This window comes from Pelophylax lessonae (assembly GCF_965119305.1).
Source record: "Pelophylax lessonae genome assembly, chromosome: 5".
Classification (NCBI taxonomy): domain Eukaryota; kingdom Metazoa; phylum Chordata; class Amphibia; order Anura; family Ranidae; genus Pelophylax; species Pelophylax lessonae.
In genome coordinates this window covers 316,340,925-316,353,603 of record NC_138772.1, presented here as the reverse complement: position 1 = coordinate 316,353,603, position 12,679 = coordinate 316,340,925, and positions in this window count along the sequence as shown.

The window sequence follows — 12,679 nt, the reverse complement described above, 5'->3', positions numbered from 1 at the left end:
GACCCGGTGGATGCTGTTTGGGGGGCTCTGCCCCCGGCCTGGAGATGGAAGTACCTGTGATTTTTTCCTCTCTCCTGCTACCCCCTGTTTTTGTTTTTTCTTTCCCCTGTTCTACCCCTGTTTTGCAGGTGCTAATATCCTGGAGACCGTTGGGACTCGAACTACTGTTTGCTAGCTTGGAGCTGTAAGGTTCTGTCCATTCCGCAGAAACTTGGGTTCCTGTAAGTACTTGTGACTTCTTTCCCCCTTTTTGGATGGTTTTCTTTGGTTTTTTTTTTCCTTCTCCCTCACCTCCCTTTTTTATTTTTCTGTGGGGGGTAATTTTTCTCATCCCCTTTTGGACAGTATATGACTTCCTCACCAGTGTGGATGAGACCTGTTGTCCTCTACACGGGAGGGGAGGCTGAGCTGGGGTGCTCCCCAGGGACTATGTCTGCGACACCGGTGTCCGAGGGCCTTGGCAGTTGGACTCTGTGTGGCTGGTTGGGGCGCCCTCGGCACGGTGCTCGGTTTTTTGCACTGTTTAGTTGGATGGTCCTGTTGACCTCCCTGAATTGGAGTCCGAATTGTACCTTTACTATGTGTTTACCTGGTGACAGCCAAGATCCCTATTTTGTACCCTGTCTTGTACGATGTCCGCTGATCGGTGTCCCAGCCCCGCCAGGGCTTGTGCTGCTCTGTCGCCCACCATGACGGCTGTCCCGGTTATTTCCTGGAATGTTAGGGGGCTGAGGGACCCACTTAAGCGTTCCATGGTTTCCTCGACCCTGCGCAGGCATTTTCCGGCCATCTGTTCGTTACAGGAGACTCACCTGGATGCTGAGTCGCGATCCTGGTTGCATTATGCCTGGGCGGGCTGGGAATACCACTCCACGCACACCTCCTACTCTCGTGGGGTGAGTGTGTTAGTCCATCGGTCCCTTGACTTTCAGGAACATCATAGTCTAGTTGACGGGGAGGGACGGTTTGTATTTCTATACTGTAAATTGTATACCTTACACTGTATTCTGGCCTTTATTTATATTCCTCCCCCGTTCCATGGGGAGGTCCTTCGTCAGCTTGTATCCTATACTCTGAGCCACCCGGAGGTTCCGGTCTATGTACTGGGGGACTTTAATTGTGTATTGGACGCGCAGCTGGACCGACATTCTTCTGCACTGGGGAGTGGAGGCATGGGCCGATCGGCCTTGGCGAAATTCGCTGAGGAAGTGGGTTGGACGGACATCTGGCGACTCCGCAACCCGGGGACCAGGGTTTTCTCCTGCTTTTCCAAAACCCACACCTCTTTATCACGTATCGATTTGTGCCTCTGCTCCTCCTCTGCCATTAGATATGTTGACAAGGTTGAATATGCCCCCAGGGGGGTCTCAGATCATTCCCCTCTGGTGCTGTGTCTAGCTGTGCGCCCCTCCGCTACCCTGCAGAGGGCGCCGTGGAAACTTAATGCCTTCTGGTTGCACTTGTTCCCCTCACATGATAGGCTTAGAGAGGCTATGCGGGAGTTCTGGCAGGTACATGATGCTGCGGGTGGGCGGGGTGTACAGTGGGAAGCTTTTAAGGCCTATCTACGGGGTTTATTCATCAGGGAGGTACAGGCCATCAAGAGGAACACGGCGGCTCTGGGGGAGCAGGCTGAGGGTTTGGCGACTCAGCTGGAGGCCCGCTACATTGCGGACCCATCTGAGACTAACCGAGAGGGCTGGCTGGCTGCTCAGGAGGCTCTGGTTCGTATAAATTCCTCTGGGGCTGAACGTAGGAGGTTTTTTCAACGGCAGGCGTACTATGAGGAGGGGGAAACCACGGGCAGGTTGTTGGCCAGGATTGCCCACTCTCATCAAACGTCGCCTTCCATTGGGGCACTCATGGGTGATGGGGGCCGGGTTGTGAACACCCCGGATCGGGTTATGGAGGTGTTGAGGGCATTTTACGCTACCCTATACCAGTCTAGACAGGGACACACTGCTGCTGAACTCTCGGAGTATGTAGATGCCATCTCCCTGCCCTGCCTGTCAGATCTGGAGAGAGCTGAACTGGAGGCTCCCCTTACCCTGAAGGAGCTTCAGACTGCGTCGGCTTCCTTCCCTAACTGTAAAGCTCCGGGGGAGGATGGGCTGCCAATGGAGGTATACAAGGAGTATGCGGAGGAGACGTTGCCACATCTTCTGGAGGCCTTTTTGGAGGCCAAGCGGAATATGAGGTTGCCACCTTCTATGTGTAGGGCTAATGTTATCCTCCTCTTGAAGCCGGGGAAGGACGGTCTGGACCCCGGGTCCTACCATCCTATCTCGCTCCTGCAGAGTGACATTAAGATCCTGGCGAAGGCTCTTGCGCTGCGACTTAACCGGGTAGTTGCTTCTATTGTACATGCTGATCAATCGGGCTTTATGCCACACAAGTCGACGTCCATTAACCTGCGCCGCTTATTCCTGAACATACAATCCCCGGCAGACAATGGGGGCAGTAGGGCATTGCTATCACTCGATGCGCAAAAGGCATTTGACAGTGTAGAGTGGGACTACTTGTGGGTGGTCATGTCCAAGTTTGGCTTTGGTGAGAACTTTATTTCATGGGTAAAACTGTTGTACCAGGCCCTGGTGGCCGCTATCCGGGAGGGTGGTAGGGTGTCCCATCCCTTCTCCTTGTTTAGGGGAACTAGGCAGGGGTGCCCCCTGTCCCCCTTAATCTTTGCCCTGGCGATAGAGCCTCTAGCTGCCCTGATTAAAAAAAAAAAACAAGAAATCAAGATGGCTAAAATCAACTTTGAGAGACAAATAGCGGAGGATAGTAAAAAAACCCAAAGAAATTTTTTAAATATATCAACAGCAAAAAAACTAGGGCAGAGCATATTCCACACATAATTAATGATGATGGGAGGATGGTTACAGAGGAAACTGAAAAAGCAACCGTGCTGAATGCTTTTTTCTCGTCAGTTTTTACACAGGAAAAGGAGGGGTACACTGACCATGACTGTAGGGTTAGTAGTAATACACAGGACTTGCCACTATGGCTAACAGAGGGTGAAATCAGGGAAAGACTGGATAAACTTAACACAAACAAATCACCAGGCCCGGATGTCGTACATCTGACAGTACTCAAGGAACTCAGTAAGGTTATATCTAGACCACTATTCCTGATCTTTGCTGACAGTATTAGGACAGGAGATGTACCAGGGGATTGGAGGAAGGCTAACGTGATTCCGATATTCAAAAAGGGCCAGAGGCATATCCCAGGAAATTATAGGCCTGTCAGTTTGACATCAATAATATGTAAACTTCTGGAAGGGGATGATAAGGGACTATTTTGTAGAGTATGCTAAAGACAACAACATCATCAGCAGTAATCAGCACGGGTTTACAAATGGGCGTTCTTGTCAAACCAATCTCTTAGCATTCTACGAGGAGGTGAGCTGTGAGCTGGATAGGGGCAGACCAGTGGATGTGGTGTACTTGGATTTCGCTAAGGCGTTTGATACAGTTCCCCACAAGCGCTTAATTTATAAAATAAGGTCTGCCAAAGGGTGGTAATAAACAGCGCATACTCAGACTGGTCTGAGGTAGTAAGCGGGGTGCCCCAGAGCTCAGTCCTGGGACCACCCTTGTTCAATTTATTTATAAACAGCATTGAGGACGGGATCAGTAGTTCATTATCAGTTTTTGCAGATGACACAAAATTGGCCAGGGCAATAACTGCACAGCATGAAGCAGATATCCTACAGAATGACCTGGACAAAATAACGGAGTGGGCAACGACATGGCAAATGAGGTTTAACGTGGAGAAGTGTAAGGTTTTGCACTTGGGGACTAAAAACATAAAAACACAATACACGTTAGGAGGGGAACCCTTGGGGGAATCAAAAATGGAGAAGGATCTGGGAGTCTTGGTTGATGATAGATTAGGCAACAGCATGCAATGTCAAGCGGCAGCTGCCAAAGCCAGCAGATTATTAGCATGCATAAAGAAAGGGATGTATTCCAGAGATAAGACTATAATCCTTCCACTTTATAAAACTCTGGTCCGACCGCATCTGGAGTATTCTGTCCAGTTCTGGTCGCCAGTCCTCAGGGGGGATGTGTTGGAGCTGGAGAGAGTCCAGAGAAGGGCAACTAAACTGATTAGGGGGTTGGAGGACCTTAACTATGAAGAGCGGCTGCAATCACTCGATTTATTCTCCCTGGAGAAGAGATGTCTGAGGGGGGACATGATAGCAATTTATAAATATCTTAATGGGGATCTCAGCTTAGAAAAAAAGCTGTTCATTCGAAGGGATTGCATGAGGACTCAAGGACATACAATGCGATTAGAGGAGAAGCGTTTTAAGCTCAGGCAACGAGGAGGGTTCTTTACTGTTAGTGCTACAAGATTGTGGAATTGTCTACCACAAGAGGTGGTTTCTGCGGGTAGTATGGTGGCTTTCAAAAGACTCTTAGACTTACATCTCAAGGATCAGGACATTAAGGGCTATGTGAGATGATTACAGCCACACACACCTACACAGGTTGAACTGGATGAACTATTGTCTTTATTCAACCTCACCTACTATGTAAAAGCCAGCTCAAAAGGAGTTCCCTAGCATGGCAGTTCTTCAGACAATGTGATGATGACAGGACACGAGTGGATTGCAAGCTGTGCAATCAGAGCCTGAAGCGAGGCATAAACCTTCCCAACCTGAGCACAACCTGCAAGACCAGGCATCTAAGTGCAAAGCACGAGCTGCAGTGGAGAAGACACCTCAAAAACCAAGAAAGGTCTCTGGCTCCTCCTGCTTCCTCTTCTGCTGCAGCCTCGGCCTCTTCATCCACCTCTGTAGTGAGACCGGCACCTGCCACCCCGCAAACAGAGGATCTGCCAGCAACACCACCACCTGGGTCACCAACAACCCTCTCCACAATGTCCCGTGGAAGCGTTCAGCTTTCTATCTCCCAAACACTGGAGCGGAAGAGGAAGTACCCCCCCCCCCTACTCATCTGCGATCCCTGGCCCCGAAACCCAGCATTTCAAAATTCCTGGCCTTTGAAATTCTGTCATTCCGTCTGGTGGAGACACAGAGTTTTAAAAGCCTTATGGCGGTGGCTGTCCCACAGTACATCCTGCCCAGCCGCCACTACTTTTCCAGGCAAGCCATCCCTTCCCTGCACAACCAAGTGGGTGACAAAATAAGCTGTGCACTGCGTAATGCCATCTGTGGCAAGGTCCACCCAACTACGGATACATGGAACAGTAAGCACGGTCAGGGACGTTATATCTCCCTAACAGCACACTGGGTAAATGCAGTGGCGGCTGGGCCTGAGGCGGATAGCAGTTTGGCGCATCTCCTTCCACCACCGAGGATTGCAGTGCGCTTCAGTTTGCCTCCTGTTCCTAACTCCTCCTACTCCGCTTCCTCATCCTCTACCGCCTCCTCATCCAGTCAGCGTAACACCTTCACCACCAACTTCAGCACAGCCAGGGGTAAACGACAGCAGGCAGTTTTAAAACTTGCCTGTTTGGGGGAAAAAACACACACCGCGCAGGAGTTGTGGAGGGGCATTCAACAGCAGACCTATGAATGGTTAGTGCCAGTGAGCCTCAAGCCCGGCCTGGTGGTGTGCGATAATGGGCGAAATCTCGTAGCAGCTCTGGGCCTAGCCAGTTTGACACACATCCCTTGCCTGGCGCATGTGCTGAATTTGGTGGTGCAGAGGTTCCTTAGAAATTACCCCGATATGTCAGAGCTGCTGCAGAAAGTGCGGGCCGTCTGTGCGCACTTTCGGCATTCTCACCCTGCTGCTGCTCGCCTGTCAGCGCTGCATCGTAACTTCAGCCTTCCCGCTCACCGCCCCATATGTGACGTGCCCACAAGATGGAACTCCACCTTGCACATGCTGGCCAAACTGTGCGAGCAGCAGCAGGCCATAGTGGAGTCTCAGCTGCAGCACGCACGCCTGCGTCACTCTGCGGAACAGCACCACTTCACCACCAATAACTGGGCCACCATGCGAGACCTGTGTGCCTTGTTGCGCTGTTTTGAGTACTCCACCAACATGGCCAGTGCCGATGACGCCGTTCTCAGCTTAACTAACCCACTTCTATGTCTACTTGAAAAAACACTTCGGGCGATAATGGAAGAGGATGTGGCACAGGATGAGGAGGAGGAGGAGGAGGATAAAGAGGTATTATTTTCAAGGCTTTCAGGGCAGTCATTCACAAGTGGCTCCGAGGGTGGGTTCCTGCACCCACAAACGTCAGGGACACAATTGTCCAGCAGGGGCACAGTTCTGGAGGATGACAAGGATGAGGAGGAGGATATGGAACAATTTTCACAGCAGGGTGGCACCCAGGCCAGCTCATGGCCATCCTTGGTGCGTGGCTGGGGGGATACAGAGGACACAGAGGATACACCTCCCACAGAGGACAGCTTTTCGTTGCCTCTGGGCAGCCTGGCAAACATGAGCGATTACATGCTGCAGTGTCTCCGCAACGACCGCCGAGTTTCCCACATAGTAACTTGTGCTGATTACTGGGTGGCCAGCCTGCTGGATTCCCATTACAAGGACAACGTACCGTCCTTAATTCCCTCACTGGAGCGTGATCAGAAGATGCGCGAGTACAAGCTGGTGGACGCGCTGCTGGTGGCATTCCCACCTGACAGCAGGGGCACAATGGACGCACAAGGCAAAGGCAGGGGAGGAGGAGGAAGAGGTTGTCAATGCTGCCAGGGCACTGCCAGCACCTCAGAAGGCAGGGTTAGCATGGCCAAAATGTGGAAAAGCTTTGTCAGCACACCACAACAAGCAGCAGCACCAGCAGCTGATATGGAACGTCTTAGCAGGAGGCAGCATTTCACTAACATGGTGGAGCAGTATGTGTGCACACGCCTAGACGTACTGAATGACGGGTCTGCCCCCTTCAACTTCTGGGTCTCCAAGTTGGGCACATGGCCTGAGCTTGCCCTATATGCCTTGGAGGTGCTGGCCTGCCCTGCAGCCAGTGTATTATCTGACTGTGTATTTAGCACGGCTGGGGGCGTTATCACAGACAAGCGCAGCCGCCTGTCCAGAGCCAACGTGGACAAGCTCATGTTCATTAAAATGAACCAGGCATGGATCCCACAGGACTTGTCCGTACCTTGTGCAGAATAGACATGTATACCGGCCTTACCCAGCCATTGTTGGATTTGATCTTTCTTACTCTTTTGGGGTGTACCCGAATTTAAAATAATCTTTTATTAAAAACCAAAACCAGTGTTGGCTACCTCTTCCCCCTCCTCCACTGCCGCCGCCACTTCCACCTACACCGCCATATCCACCGCCACCTCAACCTCCTACTCCATATGGGCCTCGTCCTCCTCCTACATCATTCAAGATGATTATTATTTTCTGTTATTTTAAGTTATTTCCCTATCCACATTTGTTTGCAGAGCACTTGCCATGCTCTTAAGATGAGTTTGTTGCCATTTGCAGCCCTCTAGCCCTTTCCATGTTTGTTTTAGAGGCATTTTAGTGCTCAATAGTTCGGGTCTCCATTGACTTCAATGGGGTTCGGGATCGGGGCAAAGTTCGGGTTAAGTCCGGATCACGAACCCGGACTTTTTCTTCAAGCTCGGTCGAACCCGCCGATCCCGAACATCCAGGTGTTCGCTCAACTCTAATCAGTACTGATCCCTTACCGTGGTCATTATTAACTGAAGCCAAGTAAACTGTGTACTACAGTTTGTGAATGAACAGAAAGCTGCTCAGCACATAGCACTTCCTATATATTCACTGTCCAGTGAAGCTGAGGCTCCAGAGAAAGGAAATTTTAGAATCTGTGTCCCTTTCTCTGCCTTAAAAGTGAGACATCCCTGATGTCTGTATAGACCACTGATATTCAAAGCGGAGTTTCAGTCCCCCAAATCAATTTTTTGTTCCCTGTCATTGTTATAACTTCTACTTTAGGATTTGGATAATGTCACTAATGTATTCCTTATTGTTTAGGTAAAATCAGTAAAACGTAAACCTGATCTCGGAAGTAGGGAAGGTCCATCACTGTTGTGGGCATCTGAAGCCCACTTGTCTTTATTTCCGGGATTCAGTGCAGCTGGCTACCAAGCATACACCTCCCAATCTCATGCCTGCGCAGTAATGCCACAGGTGTGGTACTGGCGTGGTCCCTGAGCAGAGAGGCTCCACTTCCTCCCGGTGGAAACTGATCTTCGAAAATAGCACCTAACTCCTCCCTGATCGCATCATTTCTGGTATGGAAATAATACAAGATTTCAGTATTAGGCTATTCCCATGGACTCCTGGGATAGATGACACCAATATCCCAGGAGTCCAAGGGAATCTCCTTATGATGACATCGCCTAGCCGGCCGGACTGGAAGCAATGCATCTACACATCAAAATGACGGTATTTAAACACAAATTTTTTTTTTTTTAGCCATTTAGATGTACAATGAGGACAGGCATGTGGATGCAAATACATTGGGAAAATAGTTAACAAAAGACCCCCAACAGGGCTGGGAAAGAAATTGTAAAAATTAATAAAAAGTAAAATTGTAAACAATTATCAATTAAAAAAAAAAAAAAAAAACTACTGACACCATCCACTGCCCTATTGACACCAACATCTGCCCTACGGACACCATTTGGGATGAGGGGGTGCCAAACTGAGTCCTTGCCCCAGGTGAAAAAATGTCTAGCTTTGCCACTAGGCCAGCATAAGTTGTTGCAAAGATATATACAGTTTAATAACAAAAACTGATTTCAGGCATTAAGATTAGGAAGAACTATCAACAGAAGGACCTCCCTTCCCCTAGGGAACCCTGTGCAAATAGGGTATACATGCAGAGATTTTTTTCATTCACCACTAGGTTGAAAAAAGAAAAAAAAACTCACATGTCCCTGCATCCACACAAGTGGGGTATATGCAGGGATCTCTCCCATAGGTCTATTGTATTCGGACAGCAGGGACGCCTCCCCCTTCCCTTCCCTTCAGAATACACTGATCAGTGTTGCAGCGGCTGATTGGATGTTGCTTTCCAGAGGACCGTTTGACAGAACTGGCTTCTGTTGAACAGAAAGGGCTATACACATAGCGAGATTTGTCCAAGTCCTGCTGAACCAGTCAAATTTCAATATGTGTATACCTAGCTTTACCTCCAGACTCTGCAGAGAAATTTTGTGTTCGCAATACTTTATAATATATCTGTGATTAACAATCTGTGTGATATAATTGATTGGACATTTATCTTTGGACTATATTTTTATTACATTTATTGAGAGTTTTTTCATTATATTTATTGAGAGATTTTGGATATTTATCTTTGCAATTTTTTATATCCCAGTTTCTATATGTGGTTCCCTGCTGTTTTTATACTACGTATCTCTTAGATTATTTATAGATTGGTTTATATGTGGCATTCTGCTGGTTTTACACTGTGTAATTTTTAGATTTAGCTATACACAGGAAGCGAATACACTGAGGATTTTCACTTATTTATATAATTTATCAATTTAGTGATATCAATATTTTTTGTTATATATACCTTGAAACACCATTCACATTTGCCCTTCACTTTACACTACCATACCAAGCTACGGCTTATTCACTTGAATTTTTTCACTATTAATTTAATTGTTATTAGATTCTATATAGGTCCCATACAGGACTACAGAGCACTTTATAACATTATTTAATTCATCATTATTCAATGATTATTTTTTTAACCACTATCACTAGGTTATTCACCATTTTATTCATTACTTATTTATTTCACTTTCACTATCAATTTAAATTCTCTAAGGAATTACACAAATATTTATTTGCACTGCTGCACTTTAGTGAAGTTTTTTCTTAACCAACTATTAAGTAATTTACAGGCAGCGCTATACACCTCCCTTTTGTCTTTTTGGAAAGCTTATTAGCATTAACCAGGCAGCTGTTTTGCTCATTTTGCTGGGCAGGCTGGTTGTGAACAAAGTAGCTGTCATTTGAAATGTATCCAACCTGTATACTATTTTCCTTACAATGGAATGAATGACTATTTGCCAATCTTTAAAATTCCTTGCCAGACTCATTGGCATTCACAACCTTCTTTCTGAGGGCCATAGAAAGCCCTTTATATCCTGGATGATGATGTCACATTCATCAATAGCTAAGAGAACACCAGACCCTAGATATGTTTAGTTTTTTTTTTATAAGATAGGTCCCACCTGCAAACTCCCTGAGGAGGTTCTAATAATTGGCACCCATTCTGGAGCACCTAATTCTACAGTAGTTTTGTGAACTTGTAGTGGTGTTAAACGTAGTGGTGTACTTTTTCTGTGTATCACCTTTGTAGGTACTGTTTGAATGAAGATCTAATGCTTGCCTTTTCAAATATGTTTAAAAAGTCAACAATTTCTTACTTTTTTCATGTGACTGTATATTTCTTTCTACTGCTACCCTTATGCTATACACCCTCCCACAAGAGTAGATTATTTTGTTGTGTTCACAACGGATCATATCAAAATGTTTAAAAAATATATCTCACAAAAGTGAGTACACCCCTCACATTTTTGTAAATATTTTATTATACCTTTTCATGTGACAACACTGAAGAAATGACACTTTGCTACAATGTAATGTAGTGAGTGTACAGCTTGTATAACAGTGTAAATTTGCTGTCCCCTCAAAATAACTCAACACACAGCCATTACATTCCAAACCGCTGGCAACAAAAGTGAGTAAAACCCTAAGTGACAATGTCCAATTTGGGCCCAAAGTGTCAATATTTTGTGTTGTCACCATTATTTTCCAGCACTGCCTTAACCCTCTTGGGCATGGAGTTCATCAGAGCTTCACAGGTTGCCACTCCTCCATGAAGATATGACAGAGCTGGTGGATGTTAGAGACCTTGCGCTCCTCCACCTTCCGTTTGAGGATGCCCTACAGATGCTCAATAGGGTTTAGGTCTGGAGACATGCTTGGCCAGTCCATCACCTTTACCCTCAGCTTCTTTAGCAAGGCAGTGATTGTCTTGGAAGTGTGTTTGGGTTGTTATCATGTTGGAATACTATTGGGTTTAGGTCAGGCAAGTTTGCTGGCAAATCAAGTACAGTGATACCATGATCAGTAAACCAGGAATTGGTACTTTTGGCAGTGTGAGCAGGTGCGAAGTCCTGCTGGAAAATGAAATCAGCATCTCCATAAAGCTTGTCAGCAGAGGGAAGCATGAAATGCTCTAGAATTTCCTTTTAGAGGACTGCGCTGACTTTAGACCTGATAAAACACAGTGAACCAACACTAGCAGATGAAATGGCTCCCCTAATCATCACTGACTGTGGAAACTTCATACTGGACCCCATGCAACTTGAATTCTTTACTCTCGAGTCTCCACTCTTCCTCCAGACTCTGGGACCTGGATTTCCAAATTAAATGCAAACCAGTCCAAGGTCAGTGATGATTTGGGGAGCCATGTCATCTGATGGTATTGGTCCACTGTGTTTTATCAAGTCCAAAGTCAACGCAGCCCTCTACCTGAAAATTCTAGAGCACTTCATGCTTTCCTCTGCTGACCAGATATATGGAAATGCTGATTTTTTATTTTCCAGCAGGACTTGGCACCTGCCCACACTGCCAAAAGTACCAATACCTGATTTAATGATCATGGTTTTACTGTGCTTGATTGGCCAGCAAACTAGCCTGACCTAAACCCCATAGAGAACCTGTGGGGTATTATCAAGAGGAAAATAACCGACACCAGAGCCAACAATGCAGATGAGCTGAAAGCTACTATCAAAGCAACCTGGGCTTCCATAACATCTCAGCAGTGCCACTGGCTGTTCGGCTCCAAGCCACGCCGCATTAAACATAGAATGTGTCGGCAGATAAGAACCATTTGGCCCATCTAGTCTGCCCAATATATCTGAATCCTATGAATAGTCCCTGGCCCTATCTTATATGAAGGATAGCCTTATGGCTATCCCATGCATGCTTAAACTCCTTCACTGTATTTGCAGCTACCACTTCTGCAGGAAGGTTATTCCATGCATCCACTACTCTCTCAGTAAAGTAATACTTCCTCATATTACTTTTAAACCTTTGCCCCTCTAATTTAAAACTGTGTCCTCTTGTGGTAGTTTTTCTTCTTTTAAATATGCTCTCCTCCTTTACCGAGTTGATTCCCTTTATGTATTTAAAAGTTTCTATCATATCCCCTCTGTCTCTTCTTTCTTCCAAGCTATACATGTTAAGGTCCTTTATCCTTTCCTGGTAAGTTTTTTCCTGCAATCCATGTACTAGTTTAGTAGCTCTTCTCTGAACTCTCTCTAGAGTATCTATATCCTTCTGGAGATATGGCCTCCAGTACTGCGCACAATACTCCAAGTGAGGTCTCACCAGTGTTCTGTACAGCGGCATAAGCACTTCTCTCTTTCTACTGCTTATACCTCTCCCTATACATCCAAGCATTCTGCTGGCATTTCGTGCTGCTCTATTACATTGTCTTCCCACCTTTAAGTCTTCTGAAATAATTACTCCTAAATCCCTTTCCTCAGATACTGAGGTCAGGACTGTGTCAAATATTCTATATTCTGCCCTTGGGTTTTTACGGCCCAGGTGCATTATCTTGCACTTATCCACATTAAATTTCAGTTGCCAGAGTTCTGACCATTCTTTTTAGTTTTCCTAAATCCTTTTCCATTTGGCGTTTCCCTCCAGGAACATCAACCCTGTTACAT